Raw genomic sequence first — 26,291 nt, 5'->3', positions numbered from 1 at the left:
TGTAATTCCTTGTTTGCCTTGGTGATGAGTGCTATTTGCTCATCCATAGTCTCAATATACTGCCATTGATTGGTGATGGACCGCCCAATGTTGCCCCAGAGGACTGCTTTTAATTCTGCTGTTACTTTTTCTAGTGCAAGCTCCTTTTCTAGTTCAGCTATTCTCCTTTTTAGAGCTTTTATCTCTCTCTCCTTTGCTGCTTCATTCTGCTTGCTTTTGTCAAATTTTTCATTTACCTTGGCCAAAGATTTCTTGACTTCATCAAGCTCTTTCATTTGAGATTCAAGAACTTGGATCTCAGCTTGCAGCTTCTGCATATCCAGACTGGGAGTCTGTCCTGGTGTTGGTGTAGTTGTTGCTGTAGATGGTGCTGTAGTTCCCGTTTGCTGAGGAGGAGGAGTAGTTGTTGGAGGGACTTCCTCAAGATTAATTATCACAGGAGGAGGCTGGGAGGGTTGGCCCTCTTCTCTTTGCTTCATTGCTGTTTGTAGTGCTGCCTTTGCAGCTTCTGATTGTCCTAGCTGGTCTTGAGTTCGAACCAGCTCCTTGTACAGGGATATCAGTAGGTCTGTAGCATCCTTTTCCTGCCTTTGCTGGGCAACCTCGTCTGTTTGCGGATGGATGGTAGCTGGGAGCTTGATTTTCTTTCTTAAGGCCGCCATGTCTGCATCCCTTAGCTTCAAGAGTTCTTGGATACCCTTAACATCTTTAGGATCATGTCCTATTTCTATAATTACTTCTTCCAAGGACTTGATCCTGTTGTCCTTGGCTTGTGATGATGCTCTCTCCAATTCCAGCTGAGATGCTGTGTTATCAAGGCTGCTCTTCAATTTGTAGTTCTCCAACGTTTCATCTGCCAAGGAGGCATACACCATTTCACCCGTTTGTTTATGTAATTCAATCTTATCCATAGGGTGTATGTCTTTGGCCAGCACCTCCATGTTGGTTCTTAGGTAATCCGAGGTAGTTTGAGGATGCAGCGTTGTGGGCATGAAGTGACTCATGATCATCTTGCCTTCACTTACATCAAAGGCAGACATGAGTCTTTGCTGATTGGTGGGAGCCAGGTTCAGCAAATGATTGTACAGCTGTACTTTAATAGGATCACTCCTCCTCTTAATGTCAATAAATTGCTGTTTGATGCTGGACTGTCCTTCTCTGTGCTGGCTGGAGGAGCTGACCTCTCCTCCTATAGTTCTATCATGTTCATGCTGAGATGAACTGGATGAAACTTCTCCACTGGGTGGGCCCATGCCCATTGCTTGCCTCACTGCTATGTCATCCTCTTGGGAGTCATTTAGTCTTTGTCTTTTCTCTCCCCGATTGATGGATGAAGTCAGGGGAGTCTCTCTATCCCTTTTCCTGGTTAAGTCCTCCTTTTGTGGGGTTTGGAGGACTGAGGTATCAACAGTAGTTTCTGCCCTAGGAGGCACCACTGTCTGAGCCTGTTGCTCAGTGGAGCTTGGAGCATTCATCACTTTTTCTTGCTGCAAGGGCTGCTGTTCACTAAACTGTTCTTCTTCTTGTTGCTGCCCAAGTTCCTGCTGCTCCATCTCTTCTTGCTGCTGTAGCAATGTGTCCACTTGTTCTTCTGTCAATGGAGGTGGCTGTTCCACCTGCTTCCCTTTATCCTTGCTTGCTGTCTGTGATGCTTTCTCGGCAGTTTGCTGTTGTACTGTTGATGATGTAGCAGCTGCTCCAAGTTGCTTTTTGTAGGAGAGGGGCACCTGTCCACAAGTTTCCAAGTCAGCTTCCTTTTGCATATTTCTAGCCTCTCTCTCAAGTAACTCTTCATTAGTAATTTCCTCCTCTAGGGTACCCTCTTCCCAATTTGATGCATTGGCATACTGTTCAATCTCGGGTTGTCTCTTGTGTGCATAACTACCCAATTTGTATCTAATCCTCCTGAGGGAGATAGCATGATTGGGGTCATAGGGTATCCATTCAAAGCTGGTTTGCAGTCTGAGGCCTTCCAGGATAGTGTTTGCCTCTTTCCATCCCTCTTCTTTTCTGTTATATAGGAAAGGACCCAGCTGGTTCCTTACCTTCAACTGTGACTTCTTGTTGTTGCTCTGAAAATGAAGATAGTCTGAGTTCCCAAACTGTCTGAAATATTCCAAGGCAAAAAGCCTCATGGGGACATACCTTGGCAACCTAAATGGGTTCAACTCACAGCCATATATCCTGATGACTGTGTGGTTTTGGTAGAAGTACCAATTACCAATGCTGTAGGACTTATTCAAATGGAGAATTCTCCTCATGTCATCAGTTAGTCTAGGAGGAGGAGTACCATGCAATACTGTCATGACTGGATAGATGAATAAGTCAATGAACTCAGTGTATGTGTAAGGTGATACAGAGGTATGATGAAAAACAGAAGTCCAGAACACAACTGACCTTGGAATTCCCTGGGCATTGAGTGGCTTCAAAGGAACAGAGAAGGTGGCTGGCTGATAGAACAAGAATAGATGGTATATATATGAAGTATACCTGAATAGTCTTTCCCTCTTCAAGTTCATAAACTGCTCATGGATTTTATCTGCAATGTAGGTTGCATAGTCATAATGTACAGCCGGGGGCTTACCAGGAGAGAATATAGACATCATTGCCATTAGGCTATCATCCACGTCCTCCATCCCCCTGAATCCTAGGACATAACTGATTAAATCCACTAACATCCTGCCTAAATCATTCAAGTAGTGATACCCAATAGGAGGGGTTCTGACTGATTCACAGCCTGGTCTTACAAACAACTGATTGATTTTAATGATTTGGTCATTTGACAGCTTGGTCCCTTTGTTTATCAAATTCTGCATAAAGAGGGGGGTCAATTGCTTGGCAGTTTGGAAGTGCAGCATTCCATTTATACTCTCTGGGGTAATCTGGAACAGGATTGAGCCTGTGGGGCTGATGACAGCTCTTTGGTTTGGGTCATAACATTCCTGGCAGCTGTAGATCAGTTCTGGCATAGGATTTACTTGGGGAAGGTTGTAGATGGGCAAATTTGAGTCCCAAATTCCCAAGATGTCTGCCCCACTCAGGTGCTGGGCTTTTAACTCATTCATCATCTGGATATTGTATTTGGTTCCCATAGGGAACCAGTCCAGCATTTGGTAATCCATGTCTCCCAGGGCTTTCCATGCTAATTCCTGGTGAGGAGCATTGAGGGGCTTGATATTTAGAGCAATAGGAGTCTCCATAGTTCTTCAAAGTGCAACAATTGTAGGTGAATAGTCAAAATGGAAGCAACACAGAATAGAGGTGATTCTCTGTGAAAACAGTTTGTATTTTGGATACCAGAGGGGAATTTACTCAACAGCAATTGAAATACTGTTTGTTTTTAGGAGCAGAGCTTCTCTAAGGTCTAACTGTCCCCTTCCAGCGGGTGAATTGTATTTATCAAGAAATCTGCCGGGAAATGCAGAGGGACAGTGGTTTTGAGCGAAATTACAAGTATTAAGGCTCGGCCGGTGCTTTTTGGACTTCACAGTTACAATGGTGGACGTGCAGAGGGAAATGGGCGGTGTAAATGTAGTTTCAAGGTGTCTTAAGCCTTCTGAGCAACTTAAATTTCAATAACAGTCGTATGGAGGGCAGAACAATGGTAAATACCTGTTAATTGACGAACAGAGGTTGCGCAGGTGTGCACGGTTGATGCTGAGGAGGTCGCCCGGGTTAACTCAGCAGGTTGGCGGAAATTCGAACGTAAACGGTCATGCAGAAAGAATAATAGCAACAGGAGCGAAAAGTGGGAAAAACACGGTTTTTTGGGTAAATATAGACTTTTTTACCATTTTGGCGCTTTTTAGTGATGACGTCAGCATGATGTCATTGGTGGGTCAAGGTGAGGTGACGTCAGCTGACGTCATCGGGTGACGTGGCGGTAGACTATTGGTCCAAGGGGCGATGAGGTGGCGGCCATGTCAGCGGCCAGGTGGACGAATAGCGGGGCGAGTACAGGCGGGCGTGACGTGGCGATGCGTTGGCGGAAAACAGGTGGCGGTTAGGACCGTAGCGGTTACGGTTAAGGCTAACCGCTACGGTTTCTCGGGGCGGTTTAGGTACGACGCCGAATGTGTCAGGCCTTGCTCCGAGATACCTTAGCGCTTGACGCGTGGAGAGGTACTGACGTGACGCAACGTCACCTTCTCGGGCGGTAAAGGACGGCAGTGGGGGCCGCTCCGATATTGCTGTGGGTCGTCGGATCTCAGAGACTTGATCCGACGGTGGGCGGAGTGCGAAGATGCTCGGGTTATATGCAGGCGGAAAACTTTGGGTAGAGGGTTTTTTATTGGTTTTTTCAATGTTTTTTCATAAAATCAAACTGCGCGCTAACCCTTTGGAAATGCGCCAGAGGCGGGTTTTTTGACTTTGGTAATTTTTGCAAAGGATTTTTATAGGCAAAAGAGGTTTTATAAGGTTTTTTCAATGCAAATGGTGGTTTGAGGAGCAGTTTGACTTGCAGCAAGGGGGAATGGGATGGGACAGGTTCACCAAAGTGACCAGAGGTCATTTTGGTCCCTTTTGAAGAACATATGGCTATAATGCCAAGGGGAGGGAGTATTTATAAGATTTGGGGCTTTATACACCATAGTGTTAATATTATTAGGGGAAAGGGTAAAATAGGGGAGCTATATAGTAAAATTAGAGGTTAATATGAATGAAGGGAGCAAATGAAGGGGATTTTACTGAGTTTATCTGAAATTGACTTGGTTTTGAGAGTAGATCAAAATGAAAAGATCTTAGACAAGAAATGTGGATTCTGAATGAACTAGAACCACCATAAAACCATGATCTCTCTTCATAAATCTCAGCTAAAGAAAGGGAGTGTTAGTAATGGAATGGAGGGGAAGAGGGAGGTTAGTTATGCTCCTTGCTGTAATTTGATGGAATTAACCACTTTGTCCATTGATAGATTTTTGCCTTGGCAAAACACCTCTTGATATATGAGTAATGGTGAAAATATCCTTTCTGCAACCACAACTGCCTACCCAGCTATTTTCCTAGCATTTTTTTTGTTTCTCCATTGGAGGGTGCATTTAGGCTTGCAAACCCTTACTTGCCTTTTCTTTTCTTTGGCTTTTTTCTTTTTTCTTTTCTATCTACTTCTACCCTTATCTCTTCCAAGGTCCCAGATTAAGCTGTTGGGAACCTTTGCTTCTCTACCTAAACTACTTGTCTGCCAAGATTAAGCAGTTTGGACAGACTTCTTTCTCTATTCTATAACTCAAAATTGAAACATGGCATGATCCAGATTAGACTGTTGAATCATCCACAAAATTGAAATAAGGTCCTCAATACTGGAAACGCTTTACCCACCTCTTGTTCTCTAGGAAATATGGGATCTTTGTGAACTCAAAGCAGAGCATATTTGGACTTTCTTTGGCCAATCATGAAATATGAAACCTATTAGTATAGGTATCCAACACAGAGTATGTTCCTAGCCCAACAGAGTGGTTAGTTGGGAGTGTTTTTGTTCCAAGTGTTGTTGGAGCAAGTGGACCGGGCAAATGTGTTGCATGCAGAACATTTCAGAGTTGCAGGATAGGGGTTGCAGATAATCCATATCTTGTTGAGAGGGAGTGTTGAAAATGCAACAAGATGATGGAGCTTAGTGGAAAGGAGTCGCCTTCACTAAGTGGGCTTGTAGGTTATTTTTGGCGCAAAGTCTATTTTTAGACTATGTCTATTTTTAGACATATGGATCATGGTCTATGAGTTGCAGGATGCTATTTGTGGATGATTGGTCATGTTGGTAAAAATAGATGGACTTCTATTTTTAGACATATGGGCGGATTCTATTTTTAGACTGCTAGGCTAAAAATAGAACAGTCAAATATTATTAACTCTTAATAATATTTGGACTATAAACATTATCTTATCCTCTTGGAGCACTTCAGTTCGAGCTACGGATGTGGCACATGCAGCTGTCAGAAGTAAATATGATTTTCTTATGGGTTAGTTGAGCTATTGCATGATGGACTTCAGTTAGAACTCAAGTGATTGAGTTTGGTGGAGTTGATTGAGGAGTTGATGCAGTTGTGTTCAGTTTGACTTAGTTGAACTAGTTGTATTTAGTCTAACTGCAGAATACACTAGTGATGAGTGATGTGAATTAATTTTTAATTAATTCACTAATTATTAACTCATAAAGCAACTACAGAATACATCAGTTAACTTAGTGCATGGACAGTTCAGTGGAGACAGGTGTTATAGGTTGAGATTGCTATTAGTTGTGACTATAGTTGTGCATGAGATCTTGCACAATCAATGGGATTGAGTAATGCCAATGAGGATTGCGTGGTTCAGCCAAGGAAATATGAGTTTGGATCAGCCATACTCATTCATTCTCATGCAGGATTGCGCAGTGGAGGTAGGCAAGCATCGGAGGAGATTTGAACCTGTGATTGATTCAGATCTGAGCTAGTTTTGTGTGTAACAGGTGGAGATAGTACTGAGTGCTTGCGAGGAGTATTGTACTATGTATTGTTACATGTTCTCAATCATTATAATATACAGATAGTTGGGGGTTTTCAGTTGTATGCTTTCCCTGGGTTACATACTGTGTTAATATGGAGCACCCGAATGAAGAGGCGACAACTGGGAGTTGGTTCTTGTTTGTTGTTTGTTTTCCCATTCTATTTTGACAAATAGAGAGGGAAACATCTCAAATTTCTAGTTTATTTAGTTTCATTTTGTGTTATTGTAAATAAAGGCTAAATCATCCATTGTTAGCTTTGATTTAGACAAGATAGGCTTAGATGAGAATTAGTTGAGAAAACTGTCTCAAAACTAAAAAAACAGTTCCTTGAACTGCAAGAGGAACCGCCACTGTTGTATTAAAAAGGACATAATGATGTAGAGTAAGGGGTTAGCCGAATGGAGATAAGTTGTAAGGCTACGGGCAGAATGTAAGAAGAATCATAGAGAGAGTGTGAGTCTAAAAAAATACTTGCCGTGTTTCTTTTTCTCTTTATGCACAAGTCTAATTTAGAAATTGTGTATCTATGACTTCGAATGGTTGAAAGACTGAAATTAATCCAAATTATAGCTTCTCTGTATGCATATATTCTTGCAGGTGAATTCGGCATGACCAAAGAGGCGAAAAGCTTCCATAAAAGAGATTGTTTGCAACACAACGAAAGTGAGGAAAAGGCTTGAAGACAAAGGAACGCAAGGCTGAAGAAGTGAGACTCAGGGGCCGTCGGATCTAAGAGATCGACGGTGGAGATTATTTCGGCGGAGTTTTTATGCAATTTTGGGCCACAAGTAGAAAACCCAAATTACATTGAAATCGGTGAAAAACGGAGTTTGGATAGACCCAGACTCGACATTTTATGAAGTGGAATTAATAACCTATCGGGTCCAAGAGGTTAGTCGCATTATAGTTTTATAGAGGCAGGGTGTCGACCTTAGGATACGCCGATTTGCGACTTGCGATATCGCGACGGAGCAATACTGATAGTCGATAATTGACGATCGGGTGTCAGAGGGGTCGGAGAGTGGAGATCAGTGTCGCGGACCCGACGAGACCACAAGTGTGGTTTATAAAATTTTAAGTCCAGTTTTGTGTTCTGGCCTTGTTCGGAGTATGTTTCTTGTATAAACAGGATAACAATGCTTTGAAGTGCCGATAGTGTATTTGGGGAAACGATAGTCGCATATCGGAGGGGCAATGAAACATGTATGCACGTCACGCGAAGGGAGCGATGCCAATCAGCGATAACGCTAACCTCAGTAAATGTGCAAAGGCCATATTAAAGGTCGAAAGGGGTGTTTACATGTGTATTTCCTGATATAAGTTTTAATAAGGTAAATAGCACCGATACATGGTTTCCTCCACCTCCACACTAACCAAAAGTTGAGAGGGATATATATATATATATATATATATATATATATGTCTCGTAAGAGGTTAAATAAGGGATTCTCTAGGGACAGAAGAATCCCGATAAAGGAAAAGAATTGCTGCCAAAGCTGAAAACCCTAAGGTTTAGAAAATAGCGCCTGCTGTTATGAGTGGCATCAATGATTCACCTTAAGCTTAGTACTTATAACTTGTTTTCCCTTCAAAACGATGCTTTAGAAAGGGAAATGTTATTATGTTATTGTTTTTTATTAAACTTTGCTCAGTACATCTCTTTTTATATTGTATAAAAAAAATTTACGTTATTGTTTTTTATTAAATGTTATTGGTTTTTATTAAACTTTGCTCAATACATCTCTTTGTATAAAAAAAATGCCTTGTTTTATCACTTGTAATTTGGTAACTTAATGAAAAAATATTAAATACAATTTAAATTCTTTATTAAATATTCTTTCTTACTTTGAAATATTAAAATCTTAAATAAGAGAATATCCTTTTTATTAAAATCTTAGATAAGAAAATATATTTTTTATGTTTTTAAAGTTAATTTTTCAATAATATTTTAAACTTAGGGTCTAACTAAAATAAATTTTAGTTAAACTTAATGATTTAAGTATTATTTTATAATACTCTCTTTTTGGCTATTACCTTGTTTTATCACTTGTAATAATTTGGTACTTTAATGAAACAATGTTAAATACCATTTAAATTCTTTATTAAATATTTTCCTTTACTTGAAATATTAAAATCTTAGATAAAAGAACATATTTTTTTACGTTTTTATAGTTATGTTTTTTTATAATATTTTATTTAAAAACCACTCGAGACTTAAAATTTAACTGAGTATTATTTTATAATACCCTCTATTTAACTACACAACCTCTAATTTTCTTTTATAACTTCATAAAAATATGCTTAATATTTTTTTTTCCCAAAAAAAATACTTTTTTTTTATAACTTCATAGAAGTATGTTTAATCTTTTTTTCACCCGACAATCTAAAAAAAATACCTTAATACTTTATTTGTGCTATTACACTCTTATGCTTTAATAATATGGATTTCAGCGCCGGATTCCCAGCTGAAATAAACTTAACAAGTAAAGACTATGTGTGGAACCAGAAGCTTGATTATGAAAGTGTCCTCTTTAGATGTCGATCGTGCTTTGAGACGGGGCATCTAGCCAAAAATTGCCCAAAAGCCTCTGAGAAAAATTTTGCTAGAAAAAACCACCACAGATCTACATGGTGGGAAGGAGCACAAAAAGAACACTACACTGTCATCAAAGAAGAATATTCTAGAGAAAACTCTGAGTCACAAGAAATCAAGGAAGAAGGAAACAACTCTCAAAGCAAGCAAGGAGAAAGCCCGCCCCAACAAATCAACAGTTATGAGGATTTGAATACCGCAGAAGCAGATCTCCTAAACCAAACTTCTCCGACTATAGATCGCGAAGCTAAGACACCAATGTCCCAAGAACCAGAAGAGATGAAGGAGATGCAAGACAAAGGAAGTTGGAAGACCGTAGAGAAAAAAAAGAACGCTACAACACCAATCTCGCCAAGAAAGACGAGGAGCCAGACAAGTAAAAATTAAGAAAATTGTAGGTCCGATAAACCAATTTGGTCTCAATGGACGTTAACCATCATCATCATCATCATCATCATCAATATAGACACACACATGAAATTCCATCACTTTATAACAAGTGGCCCTTCACTTTTTTAACTTCCCCACCTTATATAACTTTTATATATACATGAAATAACTTTGAATATTTTTATCTTACAAAGTTTGGCTCTTAAACTTTTAATTAAATTTTAACTTTCCCTTAATGAGCAAACAACCGAGCAAGTATCGCATGCGATTACAATTGGCTTCGACGATACAGTTGTTCAACAAGATGTAGTGGTATAGTTTTTCAATTGCGTGAACTAAGGTGAGTGATAATTTTTTATCCCGATAGTAATTGAGGGGTGTCTTTATATTTAATTATACGTAACACCTATTCTAAAACATTAATTAAACCTTGCAAATACACCATTTTTTCCTTTTGTTTATTCTTCGATTTCTGCCATAGAGTTGTGTAACTCTTCTATTCTAGTTTTAAAAGTTGTGTATATTTTTCCATTAAATTTAATGAAAATCTAATAATTTAATAATTATGTTGTGAGTTAATTATGTAACTAATTTGAGTCTGATACTAATTAAGATACCATCTTCATTTCATTCTTTTTACTCATCATAGTAAGTGCCTTTATTCATAACATATCAATTTTTCTCCATTTATTTATTTACGAAATATGAATATTACAATGCTAACTCATTATATTATACATTGATATATATGTCTTTATTTTTTTTATTCATCATAGTAAGTGCCTTTATTCATAAAATATCACATTTTCTCATTTTTTTATAAGTATGAATATTACGATTCTAACTTATTATAGTATATATTGATATTGTCAGACCAGGCAATAACTCCTCGAAATCAATTCACATTTATTCATTCAGGTTGATCTTTATTATATACATGAGGGAGAGACTGTTCACTTCTTCTCCCGGTGACTATTCATATTTCTTATTATTTATTTACATTAGTTACACCTATTCACCCAATCCTGATGATTAGGTATCAACATTCCCCCCCTTAATCTGAAGGGATGTTGGTGAGTCCAAGCATCGTTTTGAATCGTTCAAGCTTTTCTCTTCCAAGCGCTTTGGTGAAGATGTATGCAATTTGCTCATTAGTGGAACAATGGCGGAGATGGATTGTTTTGGCCTCAACATGATGTCGAATCAGATGAATCTGTTGGAACTGATTCTTTGTGGAATCTGTTGGAACTGATTGTTTGTGTGATCTCCAGGAGGCAACTCTTGATCCAAGACTCATAGCATAACCTGAAGTAGATACCCCAGTTTCTTTGTCTCCATCGAAGTCTAAATCAAAGTATCCAATCAAGCTGAAGTCTTCCACCTGTGTATACTTGATTCCAAAGTCTTGAGTTCCCTTCAAGTACCTTAGAACTCTTTTTGCAGTAGACCAATGTCCCTCACAAGGCTTTTGCATAAACCTGGAGAGGATTCCAACAACAAATGAAATGTCTGGTCTGGTAGTAGTTAGGTAGTTGAGACTTCCTACAAGCTGTCTATACTTTGTTGCATCCTCAAATTCTTTAACTTCAATGGATGTGAGCTTTATGTTTTGTTCCATTGGAGTAGTAAGAGGATTGCATTCTATCATGCCAAACCTATCCAACAGATCTCCAATGTACTTCTTTTTAGAAAGGAATATGGAATTTGGATGTTGAGTTACTTCAATACCAAGATAGTAATGAACATAGACCAAATCAGTGATTTCAAAACCTTTCCTCAATTCCTTCTTTATGGATGCAATGTAGCTTTCATTGTTCCTTGTCATCAAAAGATCATCCACATATACCACAAGATATACAACTAAATTGCTAACTTTCTTGACAAATAAAGTTGCATCATCAAGATCATAATGTTTGAAATTGAGTTTCAGAAGATGCTCAGTTAGTTTTTCATACCAGACTTGTGGTGCTTGTTTGAGGCCATACAAGGATTTCACAAGTTTGCATACTTAATGTTCATGTCCTTTCATGGCAAATCCTTCAGGCTGGGACACAAAAACATTCTCTTTTAGATATCCATTTAAGAAAGCAGTTTTTACATCCATTTGATGGACTTTCCAACCGTTCTGAGGTACTAGGGCAAAGAGTGTCCGGATGGTAGCCCATTTTGTTGTGGGGGAAAAAGTATCCTCATAATTGACCCCTTCCTTCTGTGCAAAACCTTTTGCCACAAGCCTGGCTTTGTGCTTGCCAAGTGAGCCATCAGCTTTATACTTGTCCTTGTAGACCCACTTGCAGCCAATTGGTTTGGTTCCTAATGGAGGATCAATCAGTTCCAAGTGGCATTCTTTATCAGGGCATCATACTCCTTTTGCATCGCTTCTTTCCATTCATCATGAGAAGCAACTTCTTTGAAGGAAGTTGGTTCTAAATCTGTAGACAAATTCAATTCACAATCATAAGAAACATCCATATCAACAGGTGAATCAGAGTCATCTACATCACCTCCATTTTGCCAATTTGAATTTCTAGTTCCTATCTTTCCAACCTCATCAGGATGAACACTTTCAAGTGTCTTTATCAGCCACTTTGGAGTACCTTTCTCAGACGATCCAGGCTGCTCCGTTGTTTGGGTTGGGATTGAATCAAGATTGAGTCTCCCAATTCTATCAATCACATCACTTAAAGCATCATCAGTTGGAGTTTCATGCGGGGGAGAGAGTTCTTTAGAAGAAGATTCCACATGTTGATCTAGTATAGGAATCCCCCCTTCAAGATGTGGAATCTAATTATCAAATTCTTGAAATGATTTTGCATTTGCGAATTTATCCAAGCGATCAAGTTGTCGCTCAACAACATTGTCAGTTTTGGATGATTCAAGAAAGATTACATCTCTAGATACAACAAACTTTCTATTGACTTCATCATAGAGACGGTATGCTTTGGAGGTGTTTGAATACCCGAGGAAGATACACTTACGACTTCTTGCACCAAGTTTGTTTCTATGTACCTTTGGTATCAAGGCATAACAGGTGGAACCAAAGACCCTGAGATGCTTTACTGAAGGAACGTGTCCATACCACATTTCATATGGAGTCTTGTTTCTAATAGCATTAGATGGATATCTATTCTTTAGATATACAACACATAGAACTGCATCAGCCCAAAACATCAACTTTACATTTTTGAAAACATCATGGAGCGCACCATATTTAAGATTGTCCTATTCATTCTTTCAGCTACACCGTTCTGTTGGGGATTATAAGGCACATTTGTTTGATGTTTGATCCCATGTTGGCGAAGATAGTTTCAAATTAATTTGAAGTGTATTCTTTTCCATTATCAGTGTGAATAGAGCCAATATCAGATTGTGCAGCATTTTCAATCCATGTATGAAATTTCTTGAATGTTTGAAAAACATCAGATTTGTTCTTTAATAAATAAACCCAACACATTCTAGTGTAGGCATCACTAAATGTCATCATATATTTATTTCCATTTGTAGAAGGAACGTGCATTGGACCACATAAATTTGAATGAATGAGTTCAAGTTTTCTATGTGCTCTTGAATGTGAATCATGAAAAGACTATTTACTATGCTTTCCTAGAATGCAAGCATCACATTGCTTAAGTTTCCTAGGAATTGTAGGCAAACCAGTAACACCATTTTTCTTCAACAAGCGGAGGCTGTCATAGTTCAAATGTCCAAGTCTAGCATGCCATAATAAACTTGATGGAAGTGTACCTTCTTCATAATGAGAATTGCATGAGAAATGTTGTGCACGAGCAGAGGTACCTTGTAGCTTGAGAAGCCTTTCTTATTCTATTCCCCTCATGACAAGTGAGTGGTCAGATGCTTTTCTCACCTCAAGCTTGCCATCAAACATATGAACGGAGTGACCTTGCTGGCGGATGTGGACCAAGGACAACAAGTTTCTCTTCATCGGTGGGAGATATAGAACATGAAGCAGAAGAAAGTCTGGAAGACTAGGAAATTTGAGCCTGATTGTGCCAAGCCATGATGGCTTGATTTTTGATTGGTTTGCAAAGTATATTGCTCCATCAACATTGTCAGTAAATTATTTAAAAAAATCTTTTCTATGAGTCATGTGGCAAGTTGCTCCTGAATCAAGCAACCAATCATTTTTCCAAGAAGCAAGTGAAGCGTTAAATACATCTTCATTTACTCCGATATTATATTGTGCCACAACATAATGAGCAGATTCAGATGCTTTACCTTTGTATGTGTCATTAGTTTTACCTTTGGGTTGGTTTCTCTGCTGCTCAATTTTTTCCCAAGGTAACTTGCATGTGGAGGCATCATGTGATCCATTTCTTTTGCAGCGTATGCAGTGCAAATCTGACTTTTCTCCTTGAGAGTGTCTGCCCCCCTGCCTCTGAAATATCTTCCTCTTCCTGTTCGACCACCTCTTCCTCTGGAAGAATCTTGAGAAAGATTCTTTTCTTTATGAGCAAGGCACAATCTCTTCAGAAGATTCAGGGGCTATCTTCTTTCCAAAAGCTTTCTCTCTTTCAACAATTTTTTTCACAAGAGAGTCAAAGGTAATAACTTTGAGATTTCCATTTGCTTGCAATGACTCAAGATAATTGGAGTAATTAGGATAAAGTGCCTTGAGAAAAGCGATAAGAGGAATATCCAATTCAACCTTAGTGGCTTTGATATCATGCGTTATAGATTTTACTTCGGATGCAAGAGCAAGAGGATCATTATTTTGCAATTCAAGAGTGAAGAGTTTAATCATGAGTTGAACGACTTCAAGTGCAGAATGTGAGTCACAGACTTCTTTCAGCTTTTGTAAGGCTTCAAAAGCAGTTGAAAATGGAAAAATATGGCGACTCACCTCTTCACTTACAGACGCTGCAATTAATGCATAGGTTTTGTTGTTCTTATTTTTCCAAATGGCGAACTCTTTGTCTGAGGTAGGCTGTTCTGGCTCTTTGTCTCCATCTCCATACACACTCCTTTCCACAACTTTTTGAAAATGAGGGTGTGTTTTATCATCCGGGACCACTCAGGATAGTTCTCCTTTCCAGTGAGAACTATTCCCACAATAGATATGATTGAATGCATATTGTAAAAAAAATACTTCTGCTGGCAAAAAAATCTGTGTACTTTTAAAAAAATACTTCTGCTGGCAAAATGTGCTTCAAAATAATACAGCCTTATTCTTCCTTCTTGATTAGGTAAGAAATTGATTTAATATACAAAGAGAAAAACTATATTCTATCCATATAGAATATCACCATTTTTTTTTTTTGCATTGCAATATGGTTGCAATAAAAGATAAACAATATCAACTGCTCAAAAGTGAATAAGAATTCTGATGCAAATCAGAATTTGCCAAAAACTTGGACAGAAATAGAATAGGCAATATCATCCAGCGAGTAAATTGCATGAAAGCTCAAATCTTATGTGTTGTTTTCACATAACACTGCTCCAATGAGAAATTGTAACTTAGTATGCCTTAGTAGAATTACGAGCCATACATACATTGTTGCATATTGAACAAACAGGTTGCTCAAAACTAAAATCATGCAGATATAAGACACTATTTTCCAAACAGATGGTACATCTCAGGCTTTTGCCGAGAATCCTCAAACTTGATCTTTGATGCAATATAGAAAGAGACACACAAACACAAGTAGAGCAATGCTGTGATATGGAAACCATCAGAGGTTATGTCAAAAAGGGCTTTTATATGGAAGCGCTGAGGATGTATTATCAAATGCAACGCTCAGGCATAAATCCCGACAAGTTGGTGTTTCTGTCTCTAATCAAAGCATGCGACAACCTATCAGATTTAGATATTTTTGTGCGTACTGCATTGGCTTCAATGTACACTAACTGCGGAAGTTTAGAGAATGTAAACCACTAAACTGCTAAGTTTAAGGCAGTGTAAACCAGTTATATCACCTTCGGATTCATGGAATTAAGTACGATGAGCCAGCGAGATACTAGCGAGACGATGCTATTTCTGTGGCGTTGTGAAGTTTGGAGAAGAGTTTTTATGTTGGAGCACAGGAGTAGATAAATTAGGCACTCAGTTATTACCAACGTGGAGAGAGCAGCAGCGTATTTATCTTAGACTAATTTTCTAGAAATAAGAATTAAAATTTCCATTATGTTAGTGTAATTTCTTAAATTAAAATTTGATGTTAAGCTTCAAAATCAGGTGAATCAACCTTGGTCATTCCTTATACTTAGGTAATTAAATGTATTAACAAGAATTGCTGTCGACCACAATTTATGCAATTCTATGCATAATTTAGGTAGGAGTAAAAATTGTTGAAAAATGTACCTAGGTCCGGTCTTCATAATAACATGTGTAAATGTGATTTTATGTAATTGATGTAAAGAAGAAAAATAAAATTATCTTTGTAAAGTTGGATCATGGGTTTCATGAGCAAGGAATATTATTTGTAGTAATGGCTCCAATTGTGAGCCCTTAGGATTGGTCATAAAGTCAGTGAGAGTCAATGTCATGTATGAAGGACCCTTCTTGGGCATGTTACACTTTTGTATGAGTCACTAAATGTATAGGAAGGCCCTCCAAGACCAAGAAAAGTCTCCTCCTATAAGTCGGCTCTAAGAAGGATAATAATATCTTCACCAAAGGACACGTTGGCTCTCATACATGTCATGTCAGCTAATTAGTATGGAAAGCAACTATAAATAGGGCACTCAAACTCATTTTAGAGCAAGCATTTTTTATCAAGTTCTGAAGTATGTAATGCAAAGATCAACGAAAGGGAGTCTTATGGTCATCATAAATAAAGGAAGGAAGATCAAAGTCCCTAACATTGTTTTGGGTTTGTTTTGAGGGATGAAGTTATCCACACGTGCAAGGAATATTTGTTGTCCAAAATATAACAAGAAGCTGATCCAAGTGGATATTGGTGGCCACCCGCCTATTCCACTTGGATCCCCACTATTGTTTCTTTCAGTTTTTTCAGTTTCCTTATTTGTAGCACAATTTACTATTTTTGGCAGTTTTTCGGGTCCTGAACTTCTGGAGCCGTTTTGAGGCCCTAAACAACGTTTTTTGGGAAAACTAGGAGCAACATGGCTCATAATTTGATGTTACTCACTCAAAAGTTGCAGTCCTCAGATAGATATTTCTAATGAGGTATTGTTTGTGTCAAACGAAGATTGTATGCGAAAGTTACGACCTTGGGAAGTTGATGTACCAATTTACCCAAGCGGGGCCCATAGTTTGGTGCTTCATCTCCTAGGGTTAGGTTTTTGGACTTTTACAGTTTTCCATTGTTTCTCAATAATAAATAGGCCTTTGAGCCTCATTTAACACAATTTAGAGATATGTAGCCGCCACATCTCTTCCTAGAGATAAGCTACCATTACCCGAGCTAGTTTATTTCCATTTCTATTTGTAAGCATATTTTAGTATTTTACATTAATGAAATGAAGTATTATTTCTACAGAATCTTTGTATTTATGGTTATATTTGTAATTTGTTGCGTTCCTGTCTAAATCTGGATCAATGGTATCTCAGTGGTTTGCTCTTTCTCTGCATGTCCCCAACGAGGTCGGGATATAAGGAGCTAGGGCTCGATCTTTTCAAACCTTTGTAAGATCAGCCTCAAAAATCTCAACGACCTCCCATGGCGAATGAAAAGAAAGATGAGGGGGAAAGAGATCCTATCAAAATCTTGCTTGAAGAAGCCCTCGAGCGACAAAAGAACGTGATGATGTACAACTTTTCCTAGATCTTTTAGTGGCTACCCAGGGGTGACACATCTAATAGCTACTCTGGAAACACCACACCCTTTAAGGTACAAGTTAACTTTGAAATCCCCATATTCAAGGGTCAAATAGATGTAGATGTCATAGATAAATGGTTAAATCTGCTAGAAGGGTATTTTTCTGTTCATGATTTTTTCGGCCGAGAAAAGATAGCTTTCACTCTTCTCAAAGCAACTCCCCACGTCAAGGAATGATGGGAAACCTACTATGAGTAGAAGGATGAAAGTACAAACTCACTATTTTCAGCTGCTCCCACTTGGAATTCATTCCGGGACGCCATCAAGGAGTAGTACTACCCTGTAGGGAGCTATGAGGATAAATACATAAAGTGGACCATGTTGCGGTAGGGAAGGGACCAAGATGTGCCATGAAAGTTTGCCAACACTTTTCATACCCCCCACAGAAAGTTGGGTATCAAGGATTTTGAGTGGCACTTGGTACTCAAATACTATGGATTCCTACACAGATACATCTAGGACGAGATGGAGTTCTTGGACATCTCCTCGCTCGGCACGATGTATTGATACGCTGTCAAAATCGAGTAGAAGTTTAAATAGAAGAAGTGAGACTTTGGATCCGCGAATCTGAAGCAAGGGAAAGGCTTCCCCAAACCGCAGAACCAAGGACAAAGCCAAGACGGTGTGACCCAAGACAACCCATCAAAGCCACAAGAAAATAACAACACCATGAAGTCAAAGAAGGACACAGGAAAGTGGTGTGAGTTCCATAAGAGCCCCACTCATAACATAAGTGAGTGTCGGGCCAAGCTGTCACTAGTTGAAGGCTTCAAATTTAGATGCATGTTTCGACCCCGAGTTAGAACCTGTTTTCGGGAAAAGTGTCTATTCAGAACGACCCTATCCCACAGGGTTGTGACAGAGACCTCAGAAACAAACAAGGAAAACTACTCTTGTATTCTTCTTTATGAACTATAAACGAAGATGATTAAGATGAACCGACCTGTGTCTTGAGCTAGTTGTTCGATCCAATCTATCTTCTCTTTGCTAGCTTCCACCGATCTGCTCCCTCACTTGCCCAGCGTCACCAAGTTCCTGCGAGTTCACAGAAGAGAGAAACTACACAAAGACATAGATTTATGTTCATAAAAAGCTTAGGATCAGATTTAAGCTAAACATACAAATATAACACACATCAGATATACAAGCATGTAGGAGAAACTCAAGTAGTTTTATTGATAAAACAAGAAGATCCAGGAGGAGTTACAACCGATGAGTCCTGATCCAGCATCAGCCTCCCAGCATAGAATCCCTTCTTCACTTCCAACAAAGCATAAATCATCCAATACTCTGATATCAATCACAAAACCAACAACAATTCTCTGCAATGTACAAAATTCCAGCCTCTGGATCTCTTGGTGAGGGATCCATATATAGATGTATGCAAAGAGGATGAGTCATCCCATGAGTTGATTAGTGGCTTCTCTCTGTCAGTTCTTGCTTCCACTTGGAGACTGAAAGCCTCTTACTCATCACTGGTCGAATTCAGTGAGGCAAGTATCATTGGAGAAGATTCTGGAAACTTCCATTGTCTCTCCACCTCGCGGAATGACTCTGCCACTTATCATTTCCCGCTCAACGCACCCTGGTAGTGCATTCAAGTGCGTTGCAACACACCTAGCCAGTGTATTTGGGTGCTTTGCAACGCAGCTAGCTAGCGGAGCATTTGAATTGATCCTGATTTGACTAGTTTTGAGCAGTTTCTGGTGGAGAACTTCTGGGAGAAGCTGTAATTTGTTGACCTTGTTTCTTTAGGAGCTGGAACAACACTTTTAGGGACTTAGGATCCCTTGGTTTATGGACATTTCATGCTTATAGCTGTAAGGTGTTAGCTACCTATACCAATAGGTTTCATATTTCATGATTGGCAAAGAAATTCCAAATATGCTCTGCTTTGGTGATACAAAGATCCCATATTTCCAAGAGAAGACAATGTGTATATAGCTTGATGTTGACTAAATTTTGATGGATGGTCCAACAGCCTAATCTGGATCATGCCATGTTTCAATTTTCTGTTGTAGAATAGAGAAAGAAGTCTGTCCAAACTGTTTAATCTTGGCAGACCAGTAGCTTAGGTAGAGAAGTAAGGCTCCCAACTGCTTAATCTGGGACCTTGGAAGCAATAAGGGTGGTTCTAGATAGAAAATCAAAAGAAAAAGCCAAAAGAAAAGAAAAGGCACATAAGGGTCTGCAAGTCTAAGTGCACCCTCCATGAAGAAACAAAAAATGCTAGGCAAGTAGATGGGTAGGCAGATGGGGTTGCAGAAATGTCATTTCTTCCAAATGAATCTTGCTGGTCTAACACAAAGCAAACATCAGCACATAGAGAAGCTCCTCTTCTCCATCATGTTGCAGCAAAGCAAAGGAGCATGACTAACTCCCTTTTCTCCCCTTTCACATTCATTACTAACATCCCTTCATCAGTTGTGTTCATGAAAGAATTTAAGGTTTTATGTTGGTTCTTATTCCTTTAAAAGCCACATTTCTTGTCTAAAATTCTTTTCATTTTGATCTACTCCCTAAGCTAAGTTGTTTTCATATAAACTTAGTGATATCACTCCTCATTCACCTCTCCCATTCATATTGACCCCTAACTTCTTATTATCTAAAATCCCCTATGTTACCCATTTCCCCTACTATTATGAACACTATGGTGTATAAACCCCAAGCATTCTATAAATATCCCTTCCCCTTGGCATTATAGCCATATGTTCACAGTCAGGGATTAAATTGACATCTGGTTAGTTTAAAAAACCCAAACCCTACCTCTCTTCCCCCTTCAGAAGTTACCTAAATCATTAACCCCTTCATTTGCTAAAGAAACTTGTGAAAAACCCCCACTTGCACCCCTAACCCGCTTCATTTGCAAAAAACACAAGAAAAACCCACTTTTTTCATTTTACCCAAAGTTCGGGCGCTATGCGCATTTTTATAAAAAATACATTGAAAAACCATATGAATTTGCCGAAGTCCTAAGTCCCCGCCGGGCACACTTTTCAAAGAAAATATTAAAATATTCTCCGCCCGCTGCCGTATTGTCCTGGCACTTCAACGACCCGTCGACCGTCGGATCTGGCCCTTTTCATCCGACGGCTCTCATGCATATCGGAGCGGCCCCGACGTCCGTAGGTTAGCTTCCGATATTTGTCAGAGGGTGACGTCAGGCCTCTGCCACGCGTCACCCCCAAATCGCATCGGAACGTCCTCTGACAATCCCACTTCCGTATATAAGGCGGTGCGATATCAAACTGCTTACCATCTCCGGTTTCCATTAGCCCGCCTTGCCAACGTCATTACCACGTCATTACCGCGTCACTGCTACATCACCGCCGCGTCAGCGCCCCCATCTGCCACTGCTCTGACCTGCCCTCCACCTCACCATCCCCATGGACCACTCTTAAGCCGCCACGTCACTCAATGACGTCATGCTGACGTCATCCGACCTTGACCCCACCTGATGACGTCATGCTGACGTCATCCAAAAAGGCGCCAAATAACCAAAAAGTCTATATTTTGGCCAAAATTCATGTTTTTTCGTTGCTTTTGCAAAAACGACTGTTGCTTCCCCTGCATGCATTTTACGTCCAAACTGTCGCCAACCAGTTGAAATCAACCAGGAGACCGCCGACGCTTCCATCCCACCTGCATTTGCCAACTTTGCCAAGCAATTCACCAGGTATTTATCAAATTTGCCTCCCCTGCGCTCGGTTGTGTCCATAATTGTCTGAAACGAAGTTAAAAGAGTGGGCAAGCTTATAATTTACCGGCAAATCCCCTGTGGCTAGCCTCCATTTTCAACTGTTGAGTCGAAATTCACCTGCAGAGCCTTGTTATCTAGATTTTCACCAGACTTGTAGTCTGTCCGCGCATTTGTGGACTTAGAGCCCGAAACTATAATAATTCACCGTGGAGACACTTGAATCAGTCCTGATATTGGTTTTATAGTCCTCTGTGCAGTATTTCAATTGCTGCTGCTACAATTTACCCTCTGTTCCTTGCAATTCACCTCTCTATTGCAAAAATACCCCTTTGGTATTGTTCTGTTCATTAACACCAGTTCACATACAAACAGAGCCCTAAAGTAACCATGGATGCACCAGTAGCTCCTGTAGCCTTGAACATTGCCCCATTAAATGCCCCTCAGAGAGAATTGGAATGGCAACCATTAGCAGACCTGGATTATCAGATATCAGAAGAAATGCTAATGCACAGCAAGTACCACATCCACTTGCTAAATGAATTGAAGATTAAACATGAGTGTGGAACAGATGTATTGGGAATTTGGGACTCTTTCCTCCCAAACTTCAAGCTCCCTCAGGTCAATCAGTTTCCTGACCTAATCCACCTATGTGCTGAATGCTATGATCCCACTCAGAGGGCTGTGCTTGACCCTTCAGGCTCAGTTGTTTTCTATGTCACCCCTGAAGCTATCAGAGAGATGCTACACTTCAAAACTGAGAAGAAATTAGTTCCTTTATTACTGATTGATCTGATACAACAAGGAGCTAAATTGACAAAGGCTCAGGTCACCAAACTAAATCAATTATACATTGACTTTGACACCGTGAAGTGCCCTCCCATTTCTCATGTTTACCTCAACCAATTGGGTAGGGACCTTGCAGACATGATCAGTCCCATTCTGGGCTATAATTCAATTGAGTTTGTTGATGAAACTGTGCTGGTGATGATGCTCATGTTTTCCCCTGGCAAGTCTCCAATCTGCTATGACTATGCCACCTACATATCTGACAAAATACATGAGCAACTAATGAACTTGGCAAGAGAAAGGGTGTTCAGATACACCTCTTACATCTACCACTTGATTTTGTATTATCAACATGAGAAATTTCACTTTGCCATGAAGAGAGTGGATGCACAAGGAAATCCAAGGTCAGTGGTTTATTGGTTCTCTGTCTTCCACTGCAGATCTCGTTCTCCATATACTTATTGTGAGTTTATAGACCTCTTCATCCACCCAGCCATGTCTTTGCTTATGAGCTCTCCTCCTCCAAGGCTAACTGATGAGATGCAGAGAGTCCTTCAGTTATCTAAGGTATACAACATTGGGGATTGGTACTATTACCAAAACCACACCGTCATCAGAATATATGGGTGTGAGTTGCCCCCATACAGATTACCCAAATATGTGCCCATGAGATTGTTTGCCCTTGAATACTTCAGGTAGTTTGGGAATGCTGATGTGCTGCATTTTTCAGGCAAAGGCAAGAAAGCACAGCTCAAGGTAAGAAACCAATTAGGCCACTTCATTTACAACAAAAGAGAGGAAGGTTGGCAAGAAGCAGACAGAATGCTAGAATCCCTTGGCCTACAGACCAGTTTCCTTTGGAAACCTTATGACCCCAATCACTTCATAACTTTAAGAAGGGTCAAATATAGGCTATCCGGTTATGACCATGTAAGGTTGCCTCACATAGAAAAGTATGCAAATCAAATTAAGTGGAGGAGAGGAACCTTAGAGGAGGCTGCCACACAAGAAGAATTAAATCAAAGAGCAGTTAAAAATATCCAAAAGATGGCTGACTTGGAGCTTTGTTCACAGGTATTTGCTCTTCCAAGCACTCAAGTGGGAGCAGCTGCCTCATCCTCCACAACACATCAGCAAGCAGCCAAAGCTGCTGATCAAACCTCTAGCAAAGGCAAAGAAAAGGAGATGGAGCCAGAGCAGCCACCTCATGAACAGGTGCAGCAACAGCAACAGGTACAACAACAACAAGAGGGGCAGCAAGAAAAAGAGCAGCCAGTGCAACAAGAGCAAACATCACAGGCCCCAAAATCCATCGGGCAGTAAGCTCAGGACACTCTACCTCCTAGGTAGGAGACAACAGTGGAGGCCTCAGTCCTCCAAACCCCACAAAAAGAAGACATAAGTAGAAAGAGGGACAGAGAGACTCCCCTCACAACATCAACAACTCAAGGGGAGAAAAGACACAGGATGAATCCCCTCTCCGAGGAAGAAATGCCTATAGGGCAATCTTTGGGCATGGGCCCACCTAGTATGGAGGCATCTACAAGTTCCTTCCAACAGGAACAAGAAAGGATGATCGGAGGAGAAGTCAGCTCCTCAAGCCAGCAAAGAGGAGGTGAACTGGGCATCAAGCAACAATTCATTGATATAAAGAAGAGGAATGAGCCCATAAGAATACAGCTATATAATCATTTGTTGAAAATGGCTCCCACTAACCAGCAAAGACTAATGTCTGCATATGATGTCCAGGAGGGCAAAATGATCATGAGCCATTTTACACCAGCAGTGTTGCAGCCACTGTCACCTGCAGATTACATAAGGACCAATATTGAGGTCCTTGCCAAGGACATCCACCCGATGGATCAGATTGAATTACATAAGCAAACGGGTGAGATGGTGTATGCCTCCTTGGCAGATAAGACATTGGTGAACTACAGGCTAGAAAATAGCCTAAATAATACAGCTGCCCAACTTGAGTTGGAGAGAGCATCCTCTCAAGCAAAGGACAACAGAATCAAAGCCTTAGAGGAGATAATCATAGAACTTGGGCATGATCCCAAGGACATCAAGGCTGTACAAGCATTATTGAAGTTAAGAGATGCAGATATGGCAGCATTGAGAAAGATGATCAAGGTCCCAGCAACCATTCACCCACAAACTGGAGAAGTTGCCCAGCTGAGACATGACCAAGATGCAGCAGCTATGCTGGTGTCATTATACAAACAGCTGATCCAGACACAGGAGAAATTGGGAGAATCAGAGGCTGCACTGCAGGCAACATTACAACAAAAAGAAGGAGGACAAACATCTCAGCCTCCTACAGAGATAATTAACCTTGAGGAACCTCCTCAAACTACTGCTCCTCCCCCTGAAAAGACAGAACAAACAACACCATCTACATCAGCACCAGCGCCAACAACAGAGCAGGCTCCAAGCCTGGACATGCAGAAGCTAAGGAGTGAAATTCAGGCCCTAGAGGCCCAAATGGCAGAGCTAAATGAGGCCAGGGAGAATCTAGCCAAGTTGAATGAAAAATATGATAAATCCAAGCAGACTGTAGCTGAGAAAGGAAGAGAGATAAAGGCTCTCAAAGAGAGGATAAAGGAGCTGGAGAAGGAGCTCACACTTGACAAAGTGATAGCTGAGCTCAAGACAGTCTTATGGGCCAACATTGGCCAATCCATCACTGATCAATGGCAATACATTGAGACCATTCATGAGCAAATAGAGCTCATAGGGAAAGCACATAGAGAAATCCAGAGAGCAAAGGCATCTCTAGGCAATATGCCTGAGGTTGCCAATAGAATGATTAATGTGCTTAATAACAGAACAAGTGCTCAGCTGGCGACAATGGGAATTACAAGCAGAACAGAGACCATCCAGCTGATAAAGAGGGTCCTGACATTAAAAAGCCTGGTACAGACATTGGAAAGAAGAAGCCAGGACATGCAGACAGAGGTTAATAAGTTTATGGACAGATTTGCAGCATTACAAAACAGAGGTCTTCCTGGCTTACTGAACAACGCAGGAAGGCTACTTTCACATGAGCAATATGCCAAAAGGGTCAATACATTTGCTACTAATCAGATCACTGAAAGACCCAGTACTTCAGAAGAACCAGGACCAGCAACAGGACAAAGTCTCTACAACAGGGTAGAGAACTTATTTTTTATCATGAATGAAATTAAACATTTGTTTGAAGTGCCTCCAAATTTCTATAAATACACAGAGGCAGATGAGACTCTAGAGGCAATTCTGAGACATCAATTGCCCACACAGGAATGGTGGACTAAGACCATACAGATGATATTATAGACAAGAAGGCATTCACCAAGTTTCTCATCAAAATATATAAGTTATCATGCACAGGAAAATTTTGGTAAAATCAGCATGTATGGAGAAGAATGGGCTGAGCCAACTCAGCAAAATCTACTCGGCCACTAGAGCAACACTGACAGTCACAGGTGACAGGGCCAAAAAGCTACAGGAGGACAGAGCTGCAGACACACGTCATTCATCATTTATAACAGAACATTCAACCGACTCAGTGGCCTCCAAAGGTCAAAGAAGTCTTCTGACAGAATTAAAGAGCATTTATGTTGTATTCAAAGCTGTAATAACTTCTTATCTGCTGTTTTGTAATAGTTGGTGAAGATATTCATTTCTCAGATGACTCAACGCTTCAGATATTTTGTACCACCGTTTGTATATATTCCCCCCTCGCATAAGCTTGCAGGGGTTGCTGTTGATTTCTTTTCTAGAGTTCTTATGCTGTAAACTTTCAGAGAATTAATGAAAAGCTGATGGAATTTCCAAAGATCTGCATTATTTGAGGCATTATGGTGTTTTGCTGAATGTTACAGGATTCCTGCGTATTTCATGGCTCAATAAGTTTTCTTTAAACTCTTCGTTATGTGTTTTGTTATCTTTTCATAGCTCATTCATGTTCTGTAATTCACAGTTAATGGCCAGGAAAAAGAATAGTTCTAGGATTTAATCACAGATTACCCTGAACTCAATCTAAGCTATTACAAATGTTTTTCTTCAGTTATGGTAATAAAGGTGTAATTCTTAATTGCTGCACCTCCACACTATATCTTTCACAGTGATTATTGTTTCAGGAATTCAAGTTTGCTCCTATGCAGTATATCTTTTTCTCACACCCCAGCTTAGTGGAAAATTCTTAATTGCTTTTCACTGGTTATATACATTTCCCCATCACAATTTCAAGTTTGTTTCATGAAGTATTTAAATGGCCATGTAGTTTCAGCAACCCAACTCAATATTTCAAACAACCTATAGCCACAGACTCCATTTCCCAATGGATTAAAACTATCTGAAGATTTCCACCTTAGGTACAAGAAAGACATCCCTCAACCAAAACATAAAACCAAAACCCTGGACCCATAACTAGCCTAAAATATTCACAGAACAAAGACAAACCTTAAAGAGAGAGCCCTCTCTGATTACAGTTTGGCTAGAAGCTGTAATCTAAAGATTGGTTAGTGGTTACCCCGGCCGTATTCCCTTGGGAGTCAAAGG

The sequence above is a fragment of the Pinus tabuliformis genome, chromosome 6 (assembly GCF_031772625.1).
Source record: "Pinus tabuliformis cultivar Carrire ecotype Pingquan chromosome 6, CPIR1, whole genome shotgun sequence".
NCBI lineage: Eukaryota > Viridiplantae > Streptophyta > Pinopsida > Pinales > Pinaceae > Pinus > Pinus tabuliformis.
Note: the sequence above shows the minus strand (reverse complement) of the source record.